General features: G+C 43.1%; 1 pseudogene; it reads left to right on the top strand.

Moving 5' to 3' along the window:
- The first annotated feature begins 205 nt into the window (after window positions 1-205).
- The window catches only part of LOC115143714 (zinc finger protein 385A-like), an 83,723-nt pseudogene continuing 57,885 nt past the window's right edge, over window positions 206-26,043 (top strand).

Here is a 26,043-nt window from a genome sequence, read left to right as displayed (position 1 = left end):
CCTTCCCTCTATCCACTTCTCTTCTTTGAATTTGCCATCCTTCATTCTGTCCCTGCTCCCTCATTCCGCCCTCCCTCCCCCCTCCTCACTTGCTCTCCCTCCGTCCTCACAGTTGTCCTCACATATTAAGTTCCCTGTCTTAAGAAGCAGAATTAGCTGCTGGAATCTTGTGCACTTGTTCCGTTCTCTCTCCGGGGGTGGGGAAGCAAGGAAGGTATGAAGAGAGAGAGGAGGAAAAATAGTGACAGTAAAGGAAAGGAAGCCGTGAGAGAGAGAGAGAGAGAGAGAGAGAGTAAAAAAGAGGGGAGGGAGTAAGAGAGGGGAGGAAAAGAAAATGTAAGTGAATAGAGTTACGGCAAAACGAGTGCGAGACAGAAATAGGGAGAGAGAGTGTGAGGGTAAGAGAGGGAGAGAGAGTGTGAGGGTAAGAGAGGGAGAGAGAGTGTGAGGGTAAGAGAGAGAGAGAGAGTGTGAGGGTAAGAGAGGGAGAGAGAGTGTGAATAAGCCTGGTGTTTGATCTCTGCTTTACTGTGGGCACGTGGCTGCGTACACTCTACGTCTCTCTCATCTCTCTCTCACTCACCCTTTCTCTCTCACTCACTCTGAGTGTGTTTGTTTTTATGTGGTAAGCTCTCTGTAGTATTGTGATTCATATGTTCTCCTACAGTTACGTGCGATTCTATAGGATCTGCTTGGATTCGCTCCTTCTCTCTCATCCCTCTGTGAACAAGAGGACAACATTTTCTCTCCTCATTTATACCGGTTAATTCTGGGAAATCTGTACAATTTTGAAGTACTAGATCCATTCAACCAAGGAGGAGAGGAGCTGCCAATGTGGGGCTCAGGTAAGAACACTTCAATATTGGAAATATTGACACTATTATGCACTCATCTTCGTTTACTGCATAATATTATCAGTGCCATAAGGCTAGAAAATATCCCAATATGTCACAACACATGTCATAACATGTCATAGCATTGCCATAATTTATATTTGTCAAGTTATGACAAGTTATGACATATGCTATGAAGCTTTACGACATGTAATAAAATGTTATGGCGAGGAGTTCAAGCGTTACCTAAAAACTTTTATGATGTCACATTTTCTAAGGTCTGTTAGACTATTTAGTGTAAAATACAGTAATGACCCTAGCCTTGGTAAGTTAAAAACAATTCCAAGTGTGGTACTGTGGTTAGATTGCCTTAATGAATGGCTGTTCTGACTATCCCCTGAAGTTACTGAAATACTACATTCACCACAATACTGAGAAAGTTATTTGTCAAAACTACATTCACCACAATACTGAGACAGTTATTTGTCGAAACTACATTCACCACAATACTGACACTGTTATAACTCAATACTACATTCACCAAAAAGTGACACAGTCATTTTTTAATAGTACAGTACATTCACCACAATACTGAGACAGTTATTTGTCAATACTACATTCACCACAATACTGAAACAGTTATTTGTCAATACTACATTCACCACAATACTGACACAGTTATTTGTCAATACTACATTCACCAATATACTGACACAGTTATTTGTCAGATGTACATTCACCAATATACTGACACTTAACAATATGTGGTCTGGCAGTTTGTATTGGAGGAATATGGTCCAGGCAACAGCCTGTCTGTGACAGTATGGGTAAGCGAATATAATATTTAAATTTGACATAATGTATGAGGCTATGGGGTCAAATCTATAGCTATGGCACATATTATAGTCTATAGAATCAAGAGTGAGAGATATCTGTGAGCAGTGAGTCATTTTTCAAAGTGTCTGGTAACTGTGGCAGGCCTTCTCACGGGTGTGTGTTTTACACAGTAGAGTGTTAGTGTGTGTGTGTGTGTGTGTGTGTGTGCGACTGTGCGACTGTGTGTGTGTTCGTGCATGCTTGTTTGTGTGTGATTTCTGAGAATGTCAATCTTTGATGAGACATAGGCAACCCTTTATGGCTGAACTTCCACAATACACCTGCCTTCATTCTCACCTTTCTCTAGCAGACTCTACATTCATCACCACATTGAGAGAAGCAGGGAGAAAAGTAAAGAGAGGGGGATGAGGCGGACAGAGATAGACCTGTTTTGGATAGACCACCTTATAGACCTAAGAAACACATCCCTTAACAACAAGTCAGGGAGAAGAGGATTCTGTGGTTCACAGGGACATGACAAAAACACTTGTTTTTTTACACAAGCATTTCGCTACACCTACAAGAACACCTGCAATATGTGTAGATTTGGCATAAGGAGTGGGATACATTGGAGAGAGAATGTGTGAGAAAGAGATAGCATAATTAAGCGTAGTCTCATTCACAGCAAATTAGGAGAACCTACTGTAGAAGCCACACAAGGCTCCTTTTGGAATGGCTGAATCACCAGTCCGTACACCCAGCTCTTGACTTGGACTGAAATAGGTACCGGTACACATTTTGGGTGCAGGTACTGTTTATAATTAGGTGCCGGAACTCAGTTCTGGTGTATACCGACCCTAGTCAAGAACTGTGTTCACCTGTATAACAATAACCCCAAGTTGTGGCCTTACCAACACTATCTACACAATATACTCTGATGGCATTGGCTGTAGTATTGTTGACACTTGGTGTTATCATTCTACACAGCAGGAGCTCTGAGAGCACTGCTTACTGTGCAGGGAGACGTAACATGCCTGTGTGAAAGCAGAAATTACAGTGTGTTTTGTCTATGAGAGGGAGCAATAGATACAGAAGATGGGAAGTGACTTATAATTGTGCATATAAGCCTATGTAATGCACCTTAAACTGTAGATGTATGGCTAACTACTTTAATGTCATGTCTGTAGCATAGCAAAATATCAATATGTGTCACCAGCTGAAAGTACATTTCTGATGTGTGTAAATATCTGGTTTGATTTCATTTGAACAGTCACTTGTACAGTGCTCAGCAGAACAAGCAGTTCTAAACAGTTTCGCCATTCTCTTAGAGCAGGCTAAGCCCATGCCACAGTACATCATGTGGGTATGTCATTTGGAAGTTATGTCCTAGTCCTGTGTTATTTACTGTGTGTGGACAGTAGGCAGATATGTTTAGCTCTCTGTGTCTGTATTTACGTACAGTGACTTCAGGTCTCCATCTGGTCACACCTATTTAAACCTCCTGTCTCTCTGTCTGTCTGTCTCTTATTATAACCCAGGAAATGGGCTGGGGGTGCCATGGTGACACAGAAGCCTGACACTGGTCTAAACACACCACTAGGGGGGAGTAAACTCTACAGCGAACGGTTATTTAACACTCGCCTACAAAAAAGATTAACCAATAAAAATAGCTTACTACTCTATAAGAGGCGAGGTGCTATGGTGTATAGAGGGAAGATTGGGACATGAACCTGCTTCACACACCTACCGGGTCACAGGATCATCAGGGTGATCTCAGGGCTGTTCCCATGGTGATAGTTGGCATATAGGCTGAAGCAGTGTTGTATGCAAGAATGTATTCAACTAAGAATCGATGTATGCATATTTGTTTTAAATACAGTATGTATGTGAGTTTGTTGATGAGTGTGTATGCTGTGTGTGTACCCCCCTGCATCCCACTGCTGGCTTTCTTCTTGAAGCTAAGCAGGATTGGTCCCTGGATGGGAGACCAGATTATGTTGAAAGTGGTGCGGGAGGTCCAGTAGGGGGCACACTTCCCTCTAGTCTCAATAGATCCCAGTGCAGTGAAAGGTACATTGTCATGCATGGGTGCTGTCTTTCAGATTGGGATGTTAAAACAGGAGTTCTGACTCTCTCTGGTCACTAAAGATCCCATGGCAATTATTGTAGGGGTGTTAACTCTGATGTCCTGGCTAAATTCCCAATCTGGTACTCATACAATCATGGCCACATTTCAAAAACATAAAATGATTTAACCTTTATTTAACTAGCCAAGTCAGTTAAGAAGAAATTCTTATTTACAATGATGGCCTACCCTGACCAAAACCGGGTAACACTGGGTCAATTGTGCACCGCCCTATGGGACTCCCAATCACGGCCGGATGTGATACAATCTGGATTCGAGCCAGGGACTGTAATGACGCCTCTTGCACTGAGATCTCGTGCCTTAGACCACTGCGCCATTCGGGAGCATCCCCAGCGACCTAATCATCCCCACACTAACCCCAGGTCGTTGCTGTAAAATATATATGTCATCTGACTTGGTAAAATAAGGGTCAAGTGTGTGTGGCACTAGACTTGAGGTGTGGTGCGTAGCCCTATCACTGCTCATAATACCTACTCGGTGTATTAACCCCATTGCACTGATGGCATTCTTAGTGGGTCAGACAGAGTATTGTTCAAAGGCATTGCTATGATGGACTTATGTTGCATTAGCTTTGGTCTGGCTCATTCTGGATCAAAGACATGTGGTGGAGTTGTCAGGCCTTGGGAGATAGTTCACTTGTATTACACGTCTTTAGTCAGCCTGGTCTCATAGACTAGACGTCATAGTAAACAAAAGTACCGGACACTCAAATTAGTATGATATGTTAAGTTTGGTATGGTTACAAAAGGCAAAAATGTGGGTGTTTGGTTGGGTTGGATTGGTGGCTGTATAACGCGAATGTCTCAAGGACAACTTTAGCATTTTGGCAAATTAGAAACCTTGCAACTACTTACTACTTTTGGTCTCCCTTCCCCTAACCCTAACCCTAACCTTAACCCCTAGCCTAGCTAATGTTACCTGGCCGAATGCATAGTGCCAACGGTAAAGTTTGATGGAGGGGGAATAATGGTCTGTGGCTGTTTTTCATGGTTCGGGCTAGGCCTCTTAGTTCCAGTGAAGGGAAATCTTAATGTGACAGCATTCAATGACATTCTATACGATTCTGTGCTTCCAACTTTGTGGCAACAGTTTGGGGAAGGCCCTTTCCTGTTTCAGCATGACAGTGTCCCGGTGCACAAAGCGAGGTCCATACAGAAATGGTTTGTCGAGATTGGTGTGGAAGAAATTGACTGGCCTGCACAAAGGCCTGTCCTCAACCCCATTGAACACCTTTGGGATGAATTGGAACGCCGACTGTGAGCCAGGCCTAATCACCAAACATCAGTGCCCGACCTCAATAATGATTTTGGCTGAATGGAAGCAAGTCCCCATAGCAAACATCTAGTTGAAAGCCTTCCCAGAAGAGTGGAGGCTTTTGAAGCAGCAAAAGGGGAACCAACTCCATATTAATGCCCATGATTTTGGAACGAGACGTTCGACAAGCAGGTGTCTACATACTTAAGGTCATGTAGTGTATCATGCAAATTGTAATTCATAACATATCATTTGAATTGTAATTCTTAACAAATCATACGAAATGGATAATGGACATCCACAAATTAATACATACCATACCCAACATAACATATCATACTAATTTGAGTGTCCTGGATTTTCGTTTACTATGTTAGGTCAACCCCTGAGTCCAGGTTGCTTTAGTTGTCAGATGAGGTCTTGATTAAGATTTGGTCCGGCTCTTCTGAACCATCTGTTTACGACCAGGGATAAAATTAGAGTTTAACAAGCTTGTCCACGTGGTTATGGCTTTTATCACTGCAATCGGAGAGAGGGATATAGTGAGGAGAGAGGGATATGGTGAGGAGAGAGGGATATGGTGAGGAGAGAGGGATATGGTGAGGAGAGAGGGATATGGTGAGGAGAGAGGGATATAGTGAGGAGAGAGGGATATGGTGAGGAGAGAGGGATATGGTGAGGAGAGAGGGATATGGTGAGGAGAGAGGGATATGGTGAGGAGAGAGGGATATGGTGAGGAGAGAGGGATATAGTGAGGAGAGAGGGATATAGTGAGGAGAGAGGGATATGGTGAGTGAGGGATATGAGAGGGGGATATGGTGAGGAGAGAGGGATATAGGTGAGGAGAGAGGAATATGAGGAGAGAGGGATGAGGAGAGAGGGATATAGTGAGGAGAGAGGGATATGGTGAGGAGAGAGGGATATAGTGAGGAGAGAGGGATATGGTGAGGAGAGAGGGATATAGTGAGGAGAGGGATATGGGATATAGTGAGGGAGAGAGAGGGAGGGATATAGTGAGGAGAGAGGGATATGGAGGAGAGAGGGATATGAGGAGAGAGGGATATGGTGAGGAGAGAGGGATATGGTGAGGAGAGAGGGATATGGTGAGGAGAGGGATATGGTGAGGAGAGAGGGATATGGTGAGGAGAGAGGGATATAGTGAGGAGAGAGGGATATAGTGAGGAGAGAGGGATGGTGAGGAGAGAGGGATAGTGAGGAGAGAGGGATATGGTGAGGAGAGAGGGATATGGTGAGGAGAGAGGGATATGGTGAGGAGAGAGGGGATATGGTGAGGAGAGAGGGATATGGTGAGGAGAGAGGGATATGGTGAGGAGAGAGGGATATAGTGAGGAGAGAGGGATATGGTGAGGAGAGAGGGATATAGTGAGGAGAGAGGGATATGGTGAGGAGAGAGGGATGAGGAGAGAGGGATATGGTGAGGAGAGGGATATGGGATATAGTGAGGAGAGAGGGATATGGTGAGGAGAGGGAGGGATATGGTGAGGAGAGAGGGATATAGTGAGGAGAGAGGGGATATAGTGAGGAGAGAGGGATATAGTGAGGAGAGAGGGATATGGTGAGGAGAGAGGGAGGGATATGGTGAGGAGAGAGGGATATGGTGAGGAGAGAGGGATATAGTGAGGAGAGAGGGATATAGTGAGGAGAGAGGGATATGGTGAGGTGAGAGAGAGGGAGGAGAGAGGGTGATATGGTGAGGAGAGAGGGATATAGGAGTGAGGAGAGAGGGATATGGTGAGGAGAGAGGGATATAGTGAGGAGAGAGGGGGATATAGTGAGGAGAGAGGGATATAGTGAGGAGAGAGGGATATGGTGAGGAGAGAGGGATATAGTGAGTGAGAGAGAGGGATATGGTGAGGAGAGAGGGATATGGAGGAGAGAGGGATGAGGAGAGAGGGATATAGTGAGGAGAGAGGGATATAGAGGGATATAGGAGAGAGGGATATGGTGAGGAGAGAGGGATATGGTGAGGAGAGAGGGATATGGTGAGGAGAGAGGGATATAGTGAGGAGATATGGTGAGGAGAGAGGGATATAGTGAGATATAGTGAGGAGAGAGGGATATGGTGAGGAGAGAGGGATATGGTGAGGAGAGAGGGATATGGTGAGGAGAGAGGGATATGGTGAGGAGAGAGGGATATAGTGAGGAGAGAGGGATATGGTGAGGAGAGAGGGATATGGTGAGGAGAGAGGGATATGGTGAGGAGAGAGGGATAGTAAAAAGAGAGGCTAATGGGAAAAAGAGTAACGCACACATAGATAACCATATCAAGGCATCCAATAACACATTTTCAAAGGTTTAATTGGGTAATCCTGAACAACTCTAGATGACTTTATATGAAACCAAAGACACAAGATGTACTTAATTTACAACGTTTTGGACTGAGATAGTCATTCAGGCTGTGGTCTAGATACTCCAACGCGTCGCTATTTTTGAAACCTATTTATTATTTTACAGCGGAAAACCCCAAGTCCTCACTTCTCACTCTCACCGATCTTAAAACTAGGGCTGTAGCAGTGACAATCTTAGCGCCACACCGGCAGTCACGAGTCATGACCACAGTCAAATTCCACGTGAAAGTCATGGTAATCTCTTTTTGTGAACTCTGGACATGCGTTGGTAGTACCCATCTTGCTAACATCCATCAGGTCCTAATGGCCTGGTACTCTCTATTGTCTCTCTAACCACTCTGACTGACATCAACGCAAATGAAATCAACAATCACATCAAACCATTATCATCCAAACAGTATTGTGCTGTTAGAACACCTCACTGTGATCATCAATTTGAAAAAATAAGTTCAACAACAAGTTGAAACTGAGTGGAAAACATGGGCATTGTTAATGTTGTTACAAAGCCTAACACAACAAAATGGACAGCGCTTTCTAAGATTAATTCAATTAATTAAAAACACCCATTCGCGTATTAGAGTTTATGCATACCCATAAGCCTATAAGCCTACATTATCTACCAAGGGAATTCTCTTCGATTATAATCACAGCTGTATATATTCCCCCCCAAGCAGACACATCGATGGCTCTGAACAAACTTTATTTGACTCTTTGCAAACTGGAAACCACATATCCTGAGGCTGCATTCATTGTAGCTGGGGATTTGAACAAGGCTAATCTGAAAACAAGACTCCCTAAATTGTATCAGCATATCGATTGCGCAACCAGGTCTGGTAAAACCTTGGATCATTGCTATTCTAACTTCCACAACGCATATAAGGCCCTCCCCCGCCCTCCTTTCGGAAAAGCTGACCACGACTCCATTTTGTTGCTCCCTGCCTACAGACAGAAGCTAAAACAAGAAGCTCCCGTGTTGAGGTCTGTTCAATGCTGGTCCGACCAATCTGATTCCACACTCCAAGACTGCTTCCATCACGCAGACTGGGATATGTTTCGTATTGCGTCAAACAACAACATTGACGAATACGCTGATTCGGTGAGCGAGTTCATTAGAACGTGCGTTGAAGATGTCGTTCCCATAGGAACGATAAAAACATTCCCAAACCAGAAACCGTGGATTGATGGCAGCATTCGCGTGAAACTGAAAGCGTGAACCACTGCTTTTAATCCGGGCAAGGTGACCGGAAACATGACCGAATACAAGGCAATCAAACAAGCTAAGCATCAGTATAGAGACAAAGTAGAATCGCAATTCAACGGCTCAGACACAAGAGGTATGTGGCAGGGTCTACGGTCAATCACGGATTACAAAAAGAAAACCAGCCCCATCACGGACCAGGATGTCTTGCTCCCAGGCAGACTAAATAACTTTTTTTGCTCGCTTTGAGGACAATACAGTGCCACTGACACAGCCCGCAACCAAAACATGCGGACTCTCCTTCACTGCAGCCGAGGTGAGTAAAACATTTAAACGTGTTAACCCTCGCAAGGCTGCAGGCCCAGACGGCATCCCCAGCCGCGCCCTCAGAGCATGCGCAGACCAGCTGGCTGGTGTGTTTACGGACATATTCAATCAATCCTTATCCCAGTCTGCTGTTCCCACATGCTTCAAGAGGGCCACCATTGTTCCTGTTCCCAAGAAAGCTAAGGTAACTGAGCTAAACGACTACCGCCCCCCGTAGCACTCACTTCCATCATCATGAAGTGCTTTGAGAGACTAGTCAAGGACCATATCACCTCCACCCTACCTGACACCCTAGACCCAATCCAATTTGCTTACCGCCCAAATAGGTCCACAGACGATGCAATCTCAACCACACTGCACACTGCCCTAACCCATCTGGACAAGAGGAATACCTATGTGAGAATGCTGTTCATCGACTACAGCTCAGCATTTAACACCATAGTACCCTCCAAACTCGTCATCAAGCTCGAGACCCTGGGTCTCGACCCCGCCCTGTGCAACTGGGTACTGGACTTCCTGATGGGCCGCCCCCAGGTGGTGAGGGTAGGTAACAACATCTCCACCCCGCTGATCCTCAACACTGGGGCCACACAAGGGTGCGTTCTTAGCCATCTCCTGTACTGCACGCCTCTAACTCAATCATCAAGTTGGTGGACGACACTACAGTGGTAGGCTTGATTACCAACAACGACGAGGCAGCCTACAGGGAGGAGGTGAGGGCCCTCGGACGGATTGTGGTGTCAGGAAAATAACCTCACACTCAACATCAACAAAACTAAGGAGATGATTGTGGACTTCAGGAAACAGCAGAGGGAACACCCCGCTATCCACATCAATGGGACAGTAGTGGAGAGGGTAGTAAGTTTTAAGTTCCTCGGCGTACACATCACAGACAAACTGAATTGGTCCACCCACACGGACATTATCGTGAAGAAGGCGCAGCAGCGCCTCTTCAACCTCAGGAGGCTGAAGAAATTTGGCTTGTCACCAAAAGCACTCACAAACATCTACAGATGCACAATCGAGAGCATCCTGTCGGGCTGTATCACCGCCTGGTACGGCAACTGCTCCGCCCACAACCGTAAGGCTCTCCAGCGGGTAGTGAGGTCTGCACAACGCATCACCGGGGGCAAACTACCTGCCCTCCAGGACACCTACATCACCCGATGTCACAGGAAGGCCATAAAGATCATCAAGGACAACAACCACCCGAGCCACTGCCTGTTCACCCCGCTATCATCCAGAAGGCGAGGTCAGTACAGGTGCATCAAAGCTGGGACCGAGAGACTGAAAAACAGCTTCTATCTCAAGACCATAAGACTGTTAAACAGCCACCACTAACATTGAGTGGCTGCTGCCAACACACTGACTCAACTCCAGCCACTTTAATAATGGGAATTGATGTAAAATATATTACTAGCCACTTTAAACAATGCTACTTAATATAATGTTTACATACCCTACATTATTCATCTCATATGTATACGTATATACTGTACTCTATATCATCTACTGCATCTTTATGTAATACATGTATCACTAGCAACTTTAAACTATGCCACTTTGTTTACATACCCTACATTACTCATCTCATATGTATATACTGTACTCGATACCATCTACTGCATCTTGCCTATGCCGCTCTGTACCATCACTCATTCATATATCTTTATGTACATATTCTTTATCCCTTTACACTTGTGTGTATAAGGTAGTTGTTTTGGAATTGTTAGTTAGATTACTCGTTGGTTATTACTGCATTGTCGGAACTAGAAGCACAAGCATTTCGCTACTCTCGCATTAACATCTGCTAACCATGTGTATGTGACAAATACATTTGGTTTGATTTGATTTGATTTTGATGAACCCAAGCACGAACAACAAAAAAACGTTCTTAAAATAATGATTGTGCAGATATATAATACATAGCCTAACGCATATTACACACAAAAAAAACATTTAAAAAACTGATTTAATTAAGTCTTAATTAAGTACGTAATCGGTCTAGCCTATACTCCAAAATTAAACTAATTCTAGTAATGGCCTTCGAGTGTGGACTTTATTATTATGCATACTGAATGGACTGGTTACCTTATGCTACTCCAACCTTTCTATCCACGAGTCTGGGAGAAAACGTATAGGCCTAGTCTGTGCTGTTGGTTCATTGACTGTGCGGGGCGTCTTACTCATTTAGTCTACACTTATAGATCATTTGTATTTGATTTTGAATAGTGTAGTAATAGGGCATTTTGTATATTTCCATCATTAAAAGGCTGACATACAGTGGGGCAAAAAAAGTATTTAGTCAGCCACCAATTGTGCAAGTTCTCCCACTTAAAAAGATGAGAGAGGCCTGTAATTTTCATCATAGGTACACTTCAACTATGACAGACAAAATGAGAAAAGAAAATCCAGAAAATCACATTGTAGGATTTTTAATTTATTTATTTGCAAATTGTGGTGGAAAATAAGTATTTGGTCAATAACAAAAGTTTATCTCAATACTTTGTTACATACCCTTTGTTGACAAGGACAGACGTCCAACGTTTTCTGTAAGTCTTCACAAGGTTTTCACACACTGTTGCTGGTATTTTGGCCCATTCCTCCATGCAGATCTCCTCTAGAGCAGTGATGTTTTGGGAACACAGACTTTCAACTCCCTCCAAAGATTTTCTATGGGGTTGAGATCTGGAGACTGGCTAGGCCACTCCAGGACCTTGAAATGCTTCTTACGAAGCCACTCCATCATTGCCCGGGCGATGTGTTTGGGATCCTTGTCAGCATTCTTTGTCCTCCAAACACAACGAGTTGAGTTTTTACCATACTCGTTATATTTTGGTTTCATCTGACCATATGACATTCTCCCAATCTTCTTCTGGATCATCCAAATACTCTCTAGCAAACTTCAGACGGGCCTGGACATGTACTGGTTTAAGCAGGGGGACACGTCTGGCACTGCAGGATTTGAGTCCCTGGCGGCGTAGTGTGTTACTGATGGTAGGCTTTGTTACTTTGGTCCCAGCTCTCTGCAGGTCATTCACTAGGTCCCCCCGTGTGGTTCTGGGATTTTTGCTCACCGTTCTTGTGATCATTTTGACCCCACGGGGTGATATCTTGCGTGGGGCCCCAGATCGAGGGAGATTTTCAGTGGTCTTGTATGTCTTCCATTTCCTAATAATTGCTCCCACAGTTGATTTCTTCAAACCAAGCTGCTTACCTATTGCAGATTCAGTCTTCCCAGCCTGGTGCAGGTCTACAATTTTGTTTCTGGTGTCCTTTGACAGCTCTTTGGTCTTGGCCATAGTGGAGTTTGGAGTGTGACTATTTGAGGTTGTGGACAGGTGTCTTTTATACTGATAGCAAGTTCAACCAGGTGCCATTAATACAAGTAACGAGTGGAGGACAGAGGAGCCTCTTAAAGAAGAAGTTACAGATCTGTGAGAGCCAGAAATCTTGCTTGTTTGAAGGTGACCAAATACTTATTTTCCACCATAATTTGCAAATAAATTCATAAAAAATCCTAACAATGTGATTTTCTGGATTTTTTTCTCATTCTGTCTGTCATAGTTGAAGTGTACCTATGATGAAAATTACAGGCCTCTCTCATCTTTTTAAGTGGGAGAACTTGCACAATTGTTGGCTGACTAAAGACTTTTTTGCCCCACTGTATTACCTTTAGCCACAGGAATATCACTTGTCATGCAGCGAGAGGGTGCATGCTCCTGAAACAGTGGTTGATGTGTGGAGTGAAATAATTGTTATTTTGTTATAAATCCAGACATTTCTATATGCAATCCCATGTGAAAGCTGAGTTAAGGAACAGAGCACAAGCTTTTTTTTGCGACTTTCTCAAATCATCAATAGTCTATAGTTATATTATGTAGCCCATATATGTTTTGATTTCTAAGACATTCTAAGGTTTTTATCATTCTCAACTAAACCTGCCAAATAACTCTAAATCTAGTTTATAGGACCTGTTTCAAATGATCACTTTTACTCTCAACATAGCCACTATATAATATAAAATATATGCACGGGACTTACAGTTTATAAGCATATCTTGTCTGCTTATTGAACAAGTCTGTAGCCTATGGCATGGCGCAATGCAGTAAGCCAAGTCATATTCTGTTCTTCTGAAATACATTTTCTTTATATCATGTTTTTTTTTTTTTTACCTGCCTAAATAAATAATAGATTTATTGTGATGGTATATATTACATAGATTTATTAGACATTTTTCATGTATTTATTATTACTATTATTTTATTTACTATTATATCTTTTTTGTATTTTACCCCCTTTTTCCTCCCCGTTTTCGTTTGTGTGTCATTGCTGCAACTCCCCAACGGGCTCGGGAGGCGAAGGTAGAGTCATACGTTCTCCGAAACATGACCCGCCAAACCAAGCTTCTTAACAGCCGCCCACTTAGCCCAGAAGCACCAATGTGTCGGAGGAAACACTGTTCAACTGACGACCAAGGTCAGCCTGCAGGCACCTGGCCCGCAACAAGGAGTTGCTAGAACACGACGAGCCAAGTAAAGCCCCCCCCAGCCAAACCCTCCCCTAACCCGGACAGTTGTGATACAGCTAGGGATCGAACCCAGGTCTGTAGTGATGCCTCTAGCACTGCTATTCAGTGCCATAGATGGCTGTACCACTCGGGAGACCCTTATTAGAAATTTTTTAATCTTGATGTTCCAAAGGCACACGTCAACAGCTTGTATCTGGCTTGTATGTGTGGAGGTGATAAACATATTTATGTTAATTAATGGTAAATTACCGTGAGGCCGGCAGTCTTTTGCATGACAATAACCTGCTGAGAATATGTTTTGACCGCCACAGACCTACTTAAAACTCCTGTGAAACCACACACACACACAGATATGCACACACACACACAGTACAAACACACAAAAAAAATCTCCCTGCTTTGTCACCTGAGCCCAGAGGTATGGTTTCAGGCTCTCATGGTGACATCCATTAAAGTCGTACAGTGTCTGTCCCTCGGCCCAGAGACAGCTCCATTAGCACCTGGACCATTGGCCACAACAACAACCCTACCTGCATTATTCAAACTGACTCTACTAATAAGGAAACCCTATAGCCTCCACAGACACAGACACACACACAGACACACACACACACACACACACACACACACACACACACACACACACACACACACACACACACACACACACACACACACACACACACACACACACACACACACACACACACACACACACACACACACACACACACACACACACACACACACACACACACACTATAGACTATAGACATTTTTTACTGATGCGTTTTGGCCACATCAAAGTGAGAAAGGGTCTGACTCAGAGATGGACTACTCCATGCTGAATCACAATAGGGGTCAGATGGCAGATTCGTGAGGGATTTGGGAACATTGTTTGTAAGTAAATGGTTGATTGAACACAATGGGTGTGCATGTATTACAATGCCGTAAATTTTATAATTTACTTGATGACGACAGGACATTGATGTCATTATTTCCCATAAGAGAACAATAATTATAGAGAGGAATGAATCTCCAGCACCTCTGCCTGTCACACCGCTGTCAACCTCTTCTTTAATTCTGCCATACCAGTTCCACCTTATCCCTTAATCCCTCATCAGTTTGCATTTATCTCAATCTCACCTCCCCTCCGTCCATCCCCTCCACCAGCCTTTCAAGCTGTCATTCACCATCCCATCTCTACCTCTCTTTTCTTTCCATTGTTCTGTCTACACAATTCTACTACGCTACATGTACATTCAGTATGACTACACAGCAAATTGTCCAGGGTTGATTTTTCAGTGTTACATTTCTAGTCTTGATTCAGAAGTTAAATTCACTCTGTTCGAGTGAAAATAACACTCAGCGGTATACAATAACCCCTATTGTTGCTGTTAATAACCAGAGTTATTGTTTTACACTGTGGAGGGTAAAAACCACACCCAGCATTATCATATTTCCCAGCATGCTCTACTGCATGTAGATTTTTTAGGATTGTTTTTCATATCTGTGTATTTGTGTGTACATTGATTGATTAATCTTATGCTACACAAAGATAAAATAATAATACATATATATTTTATATACTCTTTTCATTCCAAGTAGAACATCAAAGTTGCTTTAAAAACAAAATAAACCAAAATCAGTTTAACAAAACAAATATAAAATAATGTATCTTGAGAGGAGGGAGCATAGATTGTAGAGCCAGGCAGGAAGGTAGAGACATCTGACAGACAGATGTTCCTCAATGGGCACCTCGTCGTCTTCGGTAGTCACAGCTCCTCCTCCATTGGTAGGCTAGATCATCCACTACTGAAATGTAGCACCCACCTGGGCGATGCTTAGGCGACTGTAAAAGCGCCAGTAAGACCACCACACCTCAGCAGTTGTACAGAAAAGCCCTAGATGAAGCGAGCCTCTGCCTCCCCTCACGCCGCAGTACACTTCCCTCTAGGAACTGGGGCAGGAGGCTAAAAAGCCAATGCTGTTGAGCATCATTCAGATCATATTAGCTAGCCAAGCGAAATATAAACTGACCTGCCATTATCAGTCCTGCAATTCCGTGGAACACCACCAGATATTTCAGTTCATCTATTAACAAGTTATCAAAAACAAAAAAAGTTGATTCAATAAAGTAAAAAACAACAACACATATAAACAATAAAATATATACAATATTTAAAGAGCTCTCTGCCTAGGCTACCTCACATTGCCGTGGTAACCACAGAATGATTAATGACATACTTTTTCCTAAATGAATCCAATCAGTTAGTTAGATTTATTGCACCTGTTACTGAAATTGTTGTTGCAGTTTAAATGTTTTAGGTAGTCACCTTAATCAAGTTCCACTATCCCGACAGTCATTCTGAATGGGGGTTATGGGTGAATACAAAATGGTTGGATATCCTAACTGTCTGGATTCCAATAGGAATTACACATTACTTTGCAAGCCAGCATAATGTGACTTGCAGGTCTGATGTGGACTGTAAACCAGGACTTTCCTAACACCACTGAGTTAGGTAAAAACTAGGCCATCAAAGGCCTTATGATATATGCAATGTATATTGTCATAGAGTTTCATTTTAATGATAACATTCGCCTAGGAACTCACTTGGTAAAATTAAAAGAGAAAATTAAACAACCATGTCTGTGTCACTAACAAATAAAGTTATGGGTGGTAAGTCCACAATTGCCTCAAAAAGAAAAGGCACCCTGGGGAATGTGGAACTTAGGCTTTACACCATAAACCATTTCATTATATTTCACTCCACTGTAGCATGAAATTGTGTGATTATTCACCACACAGTAGAGTGAGTGCATTTTATTTCAATACAAAGTAGAGTGAAATACTAATTAGTTCACTACAGCGAGTGTGAAATGCCTATTAGTTCACTCCAGTGTAGAGTGAATTTCACACAGCCAGTGTTAGTTTTCTACTCGGTATAGAGTTACAGAAACCTTTTAACAATTTCACACAGTATGAAATTCCCTCAGAGTGGATGCATAAAGACACCGCAAAAGTGTGAAAATGAACACTAAAATGAACACACACACACACACAAAGTAAGAAATAAGTATTCGAAATGGGAAACTCTGAGAAAATTCGGACTATTATATGATACTGTGCTGTCAGACACAGAGGGTAAGAGGGAAGATTAAAAACCCTTAAATAGAGCAAAAGAGAGAGAAAGAGCGAAAGAGAGAGATCCACTGATGGTAGAAACAGAGGAAAGAGGGAAGATAGGGGGGAGAGGGAAACAGAGAGGGGGGAGAGCAAAAGTGACAGCGGCATTATCACTCGAGCTAACGTCTGCCTCCTGATTCTAACACCCCCAGAAAGTGCTATGAACTGGCTGCTCTGATTGGCCCAGGCCTCCACCAATCAGAGCACAGGTATGTAAGGTGCCTTTAGGTTTTACCCAACCCCAAAAAACAGAGAGAGGGAGAGGGAGAGACAAAGACAGAGACAGAGACAGAGAAAGAGAGGGAGAGAGAGAGAGAGAGACAAAGAGAGGGAGAGACAGAGACAGAGAGGGAGAGAGACTGCGACAGAGAAAGAGAGGGAGAGAGAGAGAGAGAGAGAGAGAGAGAGAGAGAGGTAGAGAGAGAGGTAGAGAGAGAGGGAGAGAGAGAGAGAGAGAGGTAGAGAGAGAGAGAGAGAGAGAGGGAGAGGGAGAGGGAGGGAGAGAGAGAGAGAGGCTGCCAGTGTTTCACAGGCTTGCTACAGTGCAGAGGTTTTTCCACTGAAGAGAGGTTCTGTCAGAGGGAATTCTCTAATGTTGCTGCTGCTGAAGTGAAACCATCACAGGGGATACACTGCAGTAAACACTGCATTGGAGAATACTGTGGTGGTTCATACTGAGGTTTGGATGGCTGTGATGCTCCTATAGCATCACCTTTCAACTGCATTCAACAGCAACGCCACATAATTGCAACAGCCAGACCCTGCTTCTGAAGACCCTCACCTGGAGAGGACAGACTGAGACAGACAGAGTGGTAGAGAGATAGAGAAGAGTGCAGACTTTAGGATTTTTGACAATTCTTCCATCGTTTAAAAGTCATTCCTCTCCATCGATTGATGCGACGAATAAGTGAGAAGAAAAGAATAGCTAGCATTTCGGAGAAAGAGGATAAACGTCATAGATCGGGAGTGAGGAACCGTAAGCAGAGCATCTAAACTGGAATTGAAGGGGGGAGAGTGGAAGGGTACTACAGGATGCTTTTGGGTAAGTGGCAGATTGATGATAGTTGATAAAGTCCTTGTACAGTATTTCAATTACATTTTTTTTTTTATCTCTGTCCATCAGACCGTCACTCGTAATCTCTCTATTGGGGTAGAGTTTCAGGTGTCACTTACTAAGGAAACTTTCAGCTGTGTTGAAGTTGGTACTGTAGTGTAGGCTACCCTGTACTGTACACATAAATACCAACTAGTATCTATGTAAACCTTGTCAAGATTACATATAGCTACACTGTTATGACTGCATAAGTAAGTGGACTATCAAATGAATGGTGAATGGTATGGCCAGTAGGAAACTGGCTAATCAGAAATAGGTTTCAGGTAGAGAACTAAGAGGTATGAATGAGCACAAGCATTGCTAAATGTTATTTTAGGCTGATAAGTATTGCCGTCTTAAGGTTGTTTCATGCTGCGTACTGGTTCAGTGTTGAGACCACTGTGCAGTGTGACTACATGAATATGCAATGCCGCGTAGGTTCAAGAGGACTGGGAGACAGTGGGGGAGCAGAGGGAACAGTCTCTGTTAACGAGCTCTCAGACCCACATTGCTTACCGCATGCTTGAACTTAGTCAGTAGTTCTCCACACACACTCACACACAGTCTCAAATATGAATGCTTTCTTTTCCCTGTCTCTATCTCTCTCACACATTCACGCACATAGATGTTAATTGCTTGTCAACCATGTACCACCCACATATGCTTTGCTTACATACGCTAATGCTCACACAGACGTGAACAAAGACATGAACACACACTCTGTTGTACCGTCAGATCAGTTAATGAGCTAACGCAGCAGAAAGTCAAACTGTGAGATATGAATGTGAGGCCCCTCTGTTTGTTCGACACATTCAGGGCTCACACACACACACACACACACACACACACACACACACACACACACACACACACACACACACACACACACGCACACACGCGCACACACGCACACACGCACACACACGCACATGCATGCACACACATGCACGCATGCACACACACAGATACACACAAACATTCACACACTTTCTTTTCACTGAGGTTAGTGAGGCTTGGAGAGGATGAAGACATTATTGACCCTGATGTCCAATGTGCCCGGAACACAATGCAGCTTGATGTCCTTCCTGCCAACACTGTGTGTGTGTGTGTGTGTGTGTGTGTGTGTGTGTGTGTGTGTGTGTGTGTGTGTGTGTGTGTGTGTGTGTGTGTGTGTTGTGTGTCCTTGTGGTTGGGTAATGATTCTGTATTTTCTCTCTCAGTCAGAGCCTTATGAAGTCAGAGGGTGAATAATTGGACATAATTGGAAACACTCAGATGGGCTTCTGATTAGAATTAATGTAAAATCCGCTACATTTTCCTGCCCACTGACTTCGCCCTGCAGTTGCGGAGGGTTACCTCCTGTGTGTGTGTGTGTGTGTGTGTGTACTGCTCCTTGTTTGAGAGTGCGTGTATGTATGTGTGTATTTGTGCATTTATGTGTGTGTTTATGTGTGTGCATATGGATGCATTTCCCCAGAGCCATATATTTCCCTTCGATCTCTAATTGACCTTGAGTACATCATGAAGGCTCAGCCCGTGTTGTGGCAGGAAACTTCCACATCCAGCCACGTCAGAAAGATAAAGACATATCATCTGACATATGATCTAAATGACATGGTATGGTATATGGTATGTAGGGTGAATGAAATATGTCTGTATAATTTCCCTCCACAAGGAGAGACCAAAAGCCAGCACTCTGAAATAGTCTTCCGCGGTTACAGTAATGATGTTGAAAATGAGAGAAGAAAATATAGAGAGAGAGAAAGAGAGAGAGAGAGAGAGAAAAGAGAGAGGGGGTGAGAGAGAGAAAGAGAGAGAGTGAGAGAGCGAGAGCGAGAGGGGGTGAGAGAGAGAAAGAGAGAGAGTGAGAGAGCGAGAGCGAGAGAGAGAAAGAGAGAGAGCGAGAGAGAGATAGCAAGAGAGAGAGAGAGAGAAAAGAGAGGGGGTTGAGAGAGAAAGAGAGAGAGAGAGAAAAGAGAGAGCGGGAGAGAGAGAGAAAGAGCGAGAGAGAAAGAGAGAGAGCGAGAGAGAGAGAGAAAGAGAGAGAGTGAGAGAGCGAGAGAGAGAGAATGAAAGAAAAAGATAGTGGTTGTGATGCCTGACTGACTGTCCTCACCAAATGAAGAAAATGATAACCTCAAAACAACATGTAAATAAATAAAAACTAAAAAATGTGGCCATCTGGTTTGCTTATAAGGAATTTGAAATGATTTATACTTGTACTTTTACTTTTGATACTTAAATATATTTTAGCTATTCCATTTACTTTTGATACTTAAGTATATTTACAACCAAATACTTTTAGAATTTTACTCAAGTAGTATTTTACTGGGTGACTTTCACTTTTACCATTTTTACTTTTACTGAAGTATGACAATTGGGTAATTTTTTCCACCAATGTCAGCTATCAGTTTGACCCTACACATCTGCCTGGTGATTTATCATCTTTTCTCTCTTCATCCATTCACCATGCTCTCCCTTTCTTTTTCTCTATTCTGTCTCTCTCTCTCTCTGTGTGTGTGTGTGTGTGTGTGTGTGTGTGTGTGTGTGTGTGTGTGTGTGTGTGGTATGCTTAGTGAACAGTGGTTCTCTGTCACTGTAAAGGCCCACACAGTGTCCTCCCACTGAATGTCTGTCAGTCAGCACCTCCTCTGTTTCTTCAACTCTTATGTGCCTACATCAGCACTGTCCTCTATCTGTGTCTATTCTGTCCATCAACCACAGCTTCCCCCCTCCTCTCTGTCTCTCCATCCACCATCAGCCTCCCACCTCTCCCTCTAGCTAAGAAAGGAAAAATCTGTGCGTTTCATTCGATTCTTTCTCTCTCTTTGTCTTTCTGTCTTCTAAGCTACCTCCATCTCTCACCACTGTTGAGTGGAAACATCCTAACATGTCTTCAGCACTGGATCATAATGCTAGCTCATCTCTTCTGGTGCAGGGGGAATGGTAAATGTAGTTTAGTAACCCTTGCTCGATTTTCATTATGAATATTTTAGACTGGAGAGTTGGAGGTCTTTATTTATTTAGAGATAGGCCACTATTTCTCCTGGTCTGATGCTGGGATGTGCTGAGCTTGATAAAAAAATATGACGGCCTCCGTCACTGTATAGAACACGAAACTAATGTGTGTGTGTCAAACTCATTACACACACTCCAGCCGTCCAATGGCAAAAGTGGTCCATAAACAACATCATGACCTTTAAATATAGGCAATGCAGAGATGGATAAAGCGTAATGACATTTAAGATGTATTTGACAGACTCACATGTGTCTGGTCCAGGCCAATGCTCTGTTAACTGTCACAAAGATACCATCAGACTGACAGATGCTTTCAGGTCAGATAAGGTCAAACTGCCAGGGATGCCTTAAAATGTTTAAAGTTGCAATATGTAACCTTTTGGGCGACATGACCAAATTCAGAAATGAGAGTTATAGATCTGCCATTCTAATTGAAAGCAAGTTTAAGAAGCGGCAGATCTGTTCTATGTGCGCTATTCCTATGCTTCCCGTTCTTAAGTTTAGTTTTTGAATCATTGTACACCAGCTTCAAACAGCTAAAAATACAAAATGTTTGTTTATTGAAAAGATATTTCACAGCGGTTTAGATGGTACAATGCACTATACTATACATAGCTTGTTCTGTCACATAAACTGGAATTAGGCAAACTATTCCAAATTTAGCAACCAGGAACTGGCGGAGCAATTTCTGCATATTGCACCTTTAAAGAACATCTTTAAAAGAAAGATTAAGAAAACTCTGACATCTTACAACTCCGACAACAGAACCAGACAATCTCTCATTCTTATTCTAGGCATCGCTTTTAACAAGGCAGATAAAATAGACTAGAGTATACTATAGTTTGCCAGGATTTAATTGCTGTAAACTGCAATGCACTGTTTACTACTACTGTACTAATACCTTATTCACAGTCACACAAACCAAATATTTAACTACGGAGTGAATCTAAAGCACTACTCCTACTGTAGGCTTTAAAAGAGCCCCCCCCCCTCCCCCACAAAAAAAGGTTATACCCATAGACACAGAATAACTAGAACGTAAACGAGACATTGTACGCTGAACTTGTTGGTTCACTCTTATGGGTACACTCATTATGGCTGCCGGTCTAGAAAGTAGTGGTAGTAATTATATTTCTACGTTAAAACCAGCTCTTTTCTCCATAGCATACTTTGCCCTGTAATTAAATGGTTGAGTCTATTTCAAAAGTTTGTGTTACAGACATGTTGTTGTGAATGTATATGGCAGTACTATATGGTTTATTTGTGTGAGGATTTAGATTTCAATAGTGGTTTTGATGACTTGTCCGCATCCCATTGTTAAAGGCTAGGTAGCACCTGTCTGTTGTACATCATGTTTTTATTGGCTGTGTGTGTGTGTGTGTTTGATTGCATGTCCATACAATTGCATATTTGCGAGCTGGCCTGTCCATCTGTGTACATGTCATGATCAGGTTTCCATAGGTCATTAAAGTCTTATGTTGTCTGATGGATCCCAGGCAGGTGCGTCTTCAGTAAAAGATGGACAAATAAAACAGACCAACAGACGGTACTCTATGGTATTTTCAGGCTGGGCATTGTACAGCCCTTTATATTCCACACCACTCTCCTTCTATGAGCGGTTTCATATTGTGTTCTCTGCCTGGGTCTGTATGTCCGATGTAAACAGAACATAATATTAGACTAAGCTAGCTGCTCCATTCACTCTGTACAGTCTCTTCCCCTGAGGAACTGAGGCCTGAGACACAGAGGCACAGTAAAGCCAGCAGCACTTCAATAAGACACTCTATGAAAATAACCCAACAGGATGTATGTATGCTGCTAATGTTACCGATGTACCACATAAGAGAAGCAGCTTGTTACATGTAAGACTACACACACACACACACACACACACTAGACTGACGGCTGGTTTTGGGTTGTCCTACTCCTTCCTCTGTAACGCATGACTCGTGTTCCTGTCACCTCGACTCAGTAGCTGTGACCTGGGCTAAGCCCAATCTGGAGCAGAGCACTACACTCTGACAACACAACACTGTGTAGTCACTGCTGGACTGGTCAACACTGACACTGACCCATGATGACACAATGAGAGAAAGTTGGACATACACAGGGAACACCACATTTACGCAAGGACTGATACACACAAAAGAAACAGAATTTCCGTTTCGACTCACCATGACCAGATGTTGAAATATAGCACATTTTACTGTACTGTATGTAACTGGACAATTAAGAAGGACCACGCCGTTGGCAACATCTCAAACATGTATTTAGCCTTGGATCTGGCTATAGTATTAGTGCAATAACACGACTGACTACACAGTACATGTGAGGTGCAGTGGTTGACAGCATTCTCTCTCTCTCTCTCTCTTTAGCTGTCTGTGAGCTCAGCTGCATGGCTACCAGTGGAGGCTGCTGAGGGGAGGACGGCTTATGGAAACCACGTGTTTGATGTGGTTGATACCATTCCATTGATTCCATTCCTGCCAGTATTATGAGTCGTCCTCCCCTCAGCAGCCTCCACTGATGGCTATAGCTACCAGCAGATGGTAAATCGTCTGTCCATTAACCAGCAGGTTAACATGCGGCTGTGCCTCCCGTGGTCACCTTGGGCTCACCTCAAAATACGCAGTCTGCCCCCGTCCCCCACCAACACAGATCCCTCTCATTCCATTTCTCCTCCCCTTTCTGTCCTCCCCTCGTTCTACTCCCTCTGTCCCAATGCTATTATCCTCTCTCTTTCTTTTTCGCTTCATCTCTCATTGCCTTACTCCCCCAATCTGTGAGTTGACCATCTCCTCCTCCCAATCCCACACTATCCCATCCCTAACTCTCAATCTTATTCAGGTGGGATTGTCTGCTTGGCCTGTGAATAGTGAAGGGCAGTACACATGTTTTCAGACTTTTTAAACATTTAATTAATTTTTCTGAGACTCTGCCACCTCTATGGGGATGGAGAGTAGGCGACAGAGAGGGAGTGACAGAGAAAATGAAATGCCAAAGAAGGATGACTTAAGGAAGAGGGTAACCCAATCCACATAGTGCCCTGTCTAAACAGCCCCGTCTGTAAACTTGCATCTCTCTGCTTATCAAACACATACAGTGGGGCAAAAAGTATTTAATCAGCCACCAATTGTGCAAGTTCTCCCACTTAAAAAGATGAGAGAGGCCTGTAATTTTCATCATAGGTACACTTCAACTATGACAGACAAAATGAGAAAAAAAATCCAGAAAATCACATTGTAAGATTTTTAATGAATTTATTTGCAAATGATGGTGGAAAATAAGTGTTCGGTCACCTACAAACAAGCAAGATTTCTGGCTCTCACAGACCTGTAACTTCTTCTTTAAGAGGCTCCTCTGTCCTCCACTCGTTACCTGTATTAATGGCACCTGTTTGAATTTGTTATCAGTATGAAAGACACCTGTCCACAACCTCAAACAGTCACACTCCAAACTCCACTATGGCCAAGACCAAAGAGCTGTCAAAGGACACCAGAAACAAAATTGTAGACCTGCACCAGGCTGGGAAGACTGAATCTGCAATAGGTAAGCAGCTTGGTTTGAAGAAATCAACTGTGGGAGCAATTATTAGGAAATGGAAGACATACAAGACCACTGATAATCTGCCTCGATCTGGGGCTCCACGCAAGATCTCACCCCGTGGGGTCAAAATGATCACAAGAACGGTGAGCAAAAATCCCAGAACCACACAGGGGGACCTAGTGAATGACCTGCAGAGAGCTGGGACCAAAGTAACAAAGCCTACCATCAGTAACACACTACTCCGCCAGGGACTCAAATCCTGCAGTGCCAGACGTGTCCCCTGCTTAAGCCAGTACATGTCCAGGCCCGTCAAAAGTTTGCTAGAGAGCATTTGGATGATCCAGAAGAAGGTTGGGAGAATGTCATATGGTCAGATGAAACCAAAATATAACTTTTTGGTAAAAACTCAACTCGTCGTGTTTGGAGGACAAAGAATGCTGAGTTGCGTCCAAAGAACACCATACCTACTGTGAAGCATGGGGGTGGAAACATCATGCTTTGGGGCTGTTTTTCTGCAAAGGGACCAGGACAACTGATCCGTGTAAAGGAAAGAATGAATGGGGCCATGTATCGTGAGATTTTGAGTGAAAACCTCCTTCCATCAGCAAGGACATTGAAGATGAAACGTGGCTGGGTCTTTCAGCATGACAATGATCCCAAACACACCGCCCGGGCAACGAAGGAGTGGCTTCGTCAGAAGCATTTCAAGGTCCTGGAGTGGCCTAGCCAGTCTCCAGATCTCAACCCCATAGAAAATCTTTGGAGGGAGTTGAAAGTCCGTGTTGCCCAGTAACAGCCCCAAAACATCACTGCTCTAGAGGAGATCTGCATGGAGGAATGGGACAAAATACCAGCAACAGTGTGTGAAAACCTTGTGAAGACTTACAGAAAACGTTTGACCTCTGTCATTGCCAAAGGGTATATAACAAAGTATTGAGATAAACTTTTGTTATTGACCAAATACTTATTTTCCACCATAATTTGCAAATAAATTCATAAAAAAATCCTACAATGTGATTATCTGGACTTTTTTTTCTCATTTTGTCTGTCATAGTTGGAAGTGTACCTATGATGAAAATGACAGGCCTCTCTCATCTTTTTAAGTGGGAGAACTTGCACAATTGGTGGCTGACTAAATACTTTTTTGCCCCACTGTACCTCCTGATTCGCTGTCATAAGCATGCTGCTGTCTTTTGGTGGCAGGTCATTCAATGTTATGCCACCAGGACTGCGGAAGTCTCTACCGCAAGATATTAGGACTATAGAAACAACCTATTTTAAATAAAAATAAATAAATAAAACACTTTTTTGTTTCTCTTTGTTCATCTCTGACTTATCTTAGCCTCTTAATCTGTTCTGGTGTGTTGTGGTTTTATCTTTTATTATTATTATTATTATTATTTTTCAGCGTTTATTTGACCTCTGCTAATGTTTCACTCTTAGCTATTTTATTGAGGAAAAATGTATTTACTATGACTGTGATATGTGGTTGTCGGTTAAATGACTAAATATGCTTGTCCTGCTACTACCTAAAACAACACATTTCACAAAACCTATCCCACTCACGTTCTGACCTTAGTTCCTTTATTAATTCTATGTGTTAGTTTGGTCAGGGCGTGAGTTGGGGTGGGTAGTCTATGTTCTTTTTTCTATGTTGTATTTCTGTGTTTGGCCTGGTATGGCAGCTGTCAATCGTTGTCTCTGATTGAGAATCATATTTAGGTA

The sequence above is a fragment of the Oncorhynchus nerka genome, linkage group LG15 (genome assembly GCF_034236695.1).
Source record: "Oncorhynchus nerka isolate Pitt River linkage group LG15, Oner_Uvic_2.0, whole genome shotgun sequence".
Classification (NCBI taxonomy): domain Eukaryota; kingdom Metazoa; phylum Chordata; class Actinopteri; order Salmoniformes; family Salmonidae; genus Oncorhynchus; species Oncorhynchus nerka.
The sequence above is the reverse complement of the archived record's forward strand: the minus strand, read 5'-3'. Positions and strand labels throughout refer to the sequence as shown.